The sequence below is a fragment of the Alosa alosa genome, chromosome 4 (assembly GCF_017589495.1).
Source record: "Alosa alosa isolate M-15738 ecotype Scorff River chromosome 4, AALO_Geno_1.1, whole genome shotgun sequence".
Taxonomy (NCBI): Eukaryota; Metazoa; Chordata; class Actinopteri; order Clupeiformes; family Clupeidae; genus Alosa; species Alosa alosa.
The window spans coordinates 30081565-30087564 of NC_063192.1; the positions used below are offsets into that span (position 1 = coordinate 30081565).

At 49.5% G+C, this 6000-nt stretch overlaps 1 protein-coding gene across 1 annotated transcript in view; it reads right to left on the minus strand.

Moving 5' to 3' along the window:
• The window catches only part of LOC125293334 (low-density lipoprotein receptor-related protein 1-like), a 117912-nt gene that overhangs the window by 77358 nt on the left and 34554 nt on the right, over window positions 1-6000 (minus strand).

Below are 6000 nucleotides of genomic sequence, written 5' to 3' on the forward strand. Positions count from 1 at the left end.
AGTCTTAAGATGCTTATCATAATCCAGCCACTATCTCTCTCTTTCTCTCTCTCTCTTCGTCTTTCCCTGCCTCTCTCGCTCTAATCATATCAGATTTCCACAGGCGGCCGTGCATTGGCATCCGATGAGCAGATCTGTCAGTGGGGGGTGGGTGGGGTGGGGGTAAGGAAGGGCAGGAGTCAGCGGGAGAAGACCGCGAAGGGGCTGGACTGGGACGAGGACGACAACACGAGAGCCCTTTAAATCTGCCCACAGGCACGGGCAAAACCTGTGCTGAGATTAAAACGCTGGACATCTCCCCCGTGGCAAAGGGCCAGAGCATTGGGAAACCAATCAGACCTCAAACGCTGCATGACGACTTCCAGCCTCATTAAAAAGGCAGGCTGCTGCCTGAAGAGTGGTCATCCCAGGACAGTCAGCGGAGGTCCCATATGGCACAGCGTCTCTCTCTCTCTCAGTCTGCGTGTGATTACCGTGACGTAAGGGTGTAGGCGTGTAATTACCGTGACGTAAGGGTGTAGGCGAAACCAGATCTGCCAGAGCCTGTGGCACCTGGCGATTAACCCTTAAAAGGAGGTTTTTTGAACATTCTAAGTTCCGCAACAATTGAAGGTTCTAAAATTCTATGTTGAATTCAATGAACCCAGATATTCTTTAAAAACGCTCATTTCTCAACATTCCCCATTACACGGTGTGAGGGTACTCGCTGTTAATCTGTTGTTTACAAACATGAAGAAACAAGAGCTGCACATGCCCACTGAGCGCCTGGGCTCAGATCAGTCCACTGGGCTTTGGGAGCCGAGCCGTGGACTAGGGCAGGCGTTTCCCAAACTTTTCCACGACAAGGCCCCCCAAATACCACTAGGTTCTGGCCAAGGACCCCCTTGATGTGTTATTAAACCCATCGACAATACTACGCAAATGTAAAAATACATTAAGCTAATCCCAATAATTATTTTAGCCACAAGCACTTGGAGCATACAGTGTGTAAAAATTGCTTTTGGGGGCTTTCTGCTATATAAGAGCTATCACTCTACTATTATTCCCAGTCATTATCATGGAAAATATAATGTTCAGATATGCAACAAATTATTATAATGGCATTGTATAACAACACTCATAGTAATAGGTATATTTAATTTTTTTCAAATGTATTTATTTGTTGCTTTTATTTTTCCTTCCAACTTACTGAGGCCCCCCTGGCACCCCCTCCTGGCCTCGGCCCCCACTGGATTAGGGGACAAGCAAAACGGTGACCTCCAGACCTCACTACACACACCACTACTGCCCTCACCACACACACACACACACACACACACCACTACACACACCACTACTGCCCTCACTACACACACCACACTACTGCCCTCACTACACACACATACACCACTACTGCCCTCACTACACACACCACTACTGCCCTCACTACACACACACATACACCACTACTGCCCTCACTACACACACACATACACCACTACTGCCCTCACTACACACACACCACCCACTGCCCTCACTACACACACACACACACACACACACACACCACTACTGCCCTCACTACAATACCACACATACACCACTACTGCCCTCACTACACACACACACACCACTACTGCCCTCACTACACACACCCACTACACACACACATACACCACTACTGCCCTCACTACACACACACCACTACTGCCCTCACTACACACACACACACACACACACACACACTCCACTATTGCCCTGACTACACACACCACTACTGCCCCCCCCTTGAGCACAAAGCAAAGCAGCAGAGAGGATGAGTGGCAGTAGCTCCACTAACTATTGTACTGTTGCACCTAACCCCCCTCATGTAAAAGAACACAAACACAGTTCTCAAGCACAGCAGGCATCCAGCAAACAACCATTTAGATCTAATCGATGCCCTCAATTAGCTCTTTGATTAAAAAAGAATTGAATGTAATTGCTTAGACGATATGCAGTTGAGCCTCCGCTGACTGCATTCCAGAGGGGATGTGATCCTTGAAGGTGATTGGTGCCCATGACGCAAACAGACCAGCCAATATTGAGCGTGTTAAAAACATTCAGCCACTTTTCAACACCGAACAGCCAACCCAGCTCACATCTCACTCTCCCAGTGTTTCCCATACATTGACTTATTTGTGGCGGCCCACCACAATATCAACATTGACCACCACACAATGATTTTCCTGGTTGTACTAAATTGTGCTTAAATCTAGTTAGAATCATAATCACACTGCACTAATATGTTAAAATCTGTTGCATTCAGGTTAATTCTGCAAACCTACCACCACAAATAGAATTAAATTCTATGGGAAACACCGTCTCCGATATCTGTTCACGGAGCCACCTATAGCGCAGCAGCAGTTAGCGCTGTATGTAGACCGTATCATCAAGTGTCCGTCCGTCCGTCCATTTCAGAGGATAATATGAGGAAGGGAACGGGCCAGTGGTCTAATGTGCTAAACTGCGTTTTTACATTTGAAGTGGTGTGGAGGAAGCGAGCGCCCGCTGAGCGAGCGCATGGGCTGCCAGGGGCGGGTGGGCACGCTCTGAGCCTCAGCTCAGTGAAGAGGCCCAGCATGCAACAGCAGGCTGCAGTCATCCGCAAAAACATCGCCGAGTCTCACACACACACACACACACAAGCGCAGGGGAGGAAAACAAACCTGCCCTGATTCGCTTAATGCCTTCACACCATTTTTTTTTTTTTGGGGCCAATGATCTCTTTCGTTGTTGCTGTCTTGTGAAGCTAAACTGGTGCAAAGACGAAAAAAGAGCTGTTCTCAGATCAGTCATTAAAAAGCTTCAGGTTATCCAGGCTGCTCTGGACTCTTAATGGAGGGCTGTCCAAACAAACAAACACACTCCACTGCCACACACACACACACACACACACACACGAGAGAGCAACACTAATGTGACTGCCCTCTCTTAGGGGTCTGCCTGTGAAAGGATGGAGCAGCACAGCTCCCATGAGGAGGGAGAGGGGATGTCAGGCATCAGGAGGAGGGAGAGGGGATGTCAGGCGTCAGGATGTGGTCTTAAGAGGCTTGCCATCCCCACATGGACCACCTGGCACCCCGCCAGCGTTTCAGGGCACCGATAAAACTTTCATGTTTCCTCCTAACTGCTGCACACTGTCCAATCAATATTTCACAGCTGACAAGCACCAGGACAAGCAGAGGCGAGGAGGACAAGAAGAGAGAGAGGGAGACAGAAAGAAAGAGAAAGAGGGAGAGAGAGAGAAAAATGAAAGAAAGGGAGGGAGAGAGAGAGGGGGGGCAGTGAGGGTATAGAGATAGAAGTGAGTTACTCATGTGACTCTTGGTACAATCTACCTTCCCATGTACCTCCTAATGTGCAAACTCAACACACAGATCCTTACACCACACAAGTAAGGAATGCCACACAATCCCATACAACAGACAGGTGCCAACTCTGATTCTGGATAACACTGGAGAGATCTGGCACAGCCACTGCCCTGTCCAGCGGCCATTGCTGTCCTGATCGCTTCAAGAGAACTGTGTGGATTTTAAACACATACTCCAAGCTCTGAAAACCTAAGCCAGGCAAGCCAACTGGCACATAAGCCCTGAACGGTAGCAGATTATCAGTTATATGCTTCCCAGTCAAATTCATATAGTTGGAACACATGCACTTGTAACCACTCAACGCTGGGGCCTCAAACCTTTTAGACACTGCACTCGAGAGACAGGGATGGTCTATTTGTATTGCATTCATGCTCTTTTTTGTACTGTACAGGGTTCCCACTCCAAGTCAAAAGTCCATGACTTTTCCCTGACAAAAAACCTGAATTTCCATGACTTACTAATGAATAGTACAATGTAGCGACCAATGATTTCAGAGCACCGGGTAGTGGTCAAGAATCTTTTACTTTTTTAGAGCAGGAGATGAATAAATGGACATTGAATAAACTCAGTTGGGCTACTCAAGCAAGTAAATAATAATAAGCAGATACATACAAATTCTGCATAGAAATACATTTGTATTAGTATACTTTGGCAAGAAAATGTTAAACTGCTACAACAAAATGACCCCCAAAAATGATATTCCACTTTCTAGAATAAATGTTCTAAAATTCCATGATATTCCAGAAATTCCATGACCCGTGGGAACCCTGACTGTATTTTGTTTGCACCCTCTTAAAGAGGCTACACAGGGTGCATTTGTTTTCTAAGGGAAACAGAGGACATGGCTGGCTTCAACACAAGGGAGTCTGGGGTGAGGGGCAGGCTCTGGTGTTGTGAGGCTCCTTTTGGTAAGTCCAGTCACACGTGTGCAAGGCATGGCGGAGGGCGGTTGTGTTTGCCAGTCACTGTTTGTTCATGGTTAGCTGGCCCGCCTCTCAGCTAGGACAGCAAACAGACCAGAGTCCAGAGCCAGATGAGAGCACACACACACACACACACACATCCCACACAGCCCAAACACCACCAGCCTGACCCGGCGCACACACGCACGCACACACACACACCCAGCCTGACCCGGCACACACACACACACAAACACACCACACACACACACACACCCCTGAAGGACTGAACACTGCAGGCAAAGCGCAACAAGAACCCACATATAGGCTACTTAAACACAGCTGAACCACTAGCAGGTGAGAGTGACCCACATCCAGCACACATAGGTTCCTAGAGACCCCTCCGCTGAGCTACTGCAGAAAGGGCTCACTGGGGCCTAACGCCTCCGAATGGATGATTGTGACTGAGGACTTGCTGTGTGTCTGCACACATTTACTGTGGGTGTGCAATTTCACTTTTGGTTTACGCCTACAAACACACCATACCTGCAAAACAAAAAAAAAAACTAGGTCATGGAATTGCGTAATGTCTACATGTCTGCGCAGAAACATAGTCACACACGCATGCCTACACAACTGCACGCGAGCACACACACACACACACACACACACACACACACACACACAAGGCTCATACAAGCGGAACAAATGTGTTGACTTCCCCAAATGAAAGAGTACACAAGTAAACACAATAAACAAATGTCTGGCCCTTCTCCACACCAGCGCTGACGGAGCAGAACACATGGACTGGCATGGCACGGCACGGCACACCTGCTCTGAGGGGCACCACGCCTTCGAGACGCCTCCAGGCACCGTAATAAACAAGCCTGTTTATCGGGCCCATAAAGCCATAAAGCCGCCCTGTAATGAGCTCTTGGGGACAGCGATATGAGCCACGATGGTCCTGTGACAACAATGACCACACAGGAGAGGATTTGGGTTATTGTTACAGCATCTCAGGTGGGGGGGTGTTGGGGGGCAAGGCTAAGTAAGGGGTGGGGTGGGGGATTCGTTCTCATCTCTCCGTGAGCGTGTCCCGTGCGGTCGCTGCAAAGCCCAGGAGCAACAACACCTGGAAGGTGGACGCACGTCGCCACTTAACAGGAGCCGCAGCTGTTTGCTGCTGATGAAAGGGAACCTCTGACAGCGGCACACATAAATCGGCCAGTTAGAGGCAGCCAGAGGGGGGAAAAACAACCGGGCACTGGTCTGCAGGAGGGGGGGGGCGGCCAGCTGGCTGGCTGTACAGTGGTGGTAGGCTTCACTGAGCAAGTGGAAACAACAAGCACAAGGTGGACATTGACATCGCAACAGAAATGCGAAGGGGGCCTGTGCAGGTTTCTTCCTGCAACCGGTTCTCCACTCTCTCCAATGTATCCTCCTTTAACACAGCCTTGTCCACACACACACACACACACCACTTAACCACTCTCATTCACTTAAGCCGAAGCCCCGCCCCTTGCTCCATCACTGCATGATTACAGGCCGGCACTCCCGCGCTCTGCTCCTGTCGGCAGCTGCCTGATAACGGTCCTCCGCTGCAGACCCCTGGGCCCAGGATGGCCGAGGGAAGAGGCCTGCAGGCGCCTGTCTGGACGAGCCCAGAGGTGAAAGTCCCAGTGGCCTACTGGCAGGGAAAGGTCTGG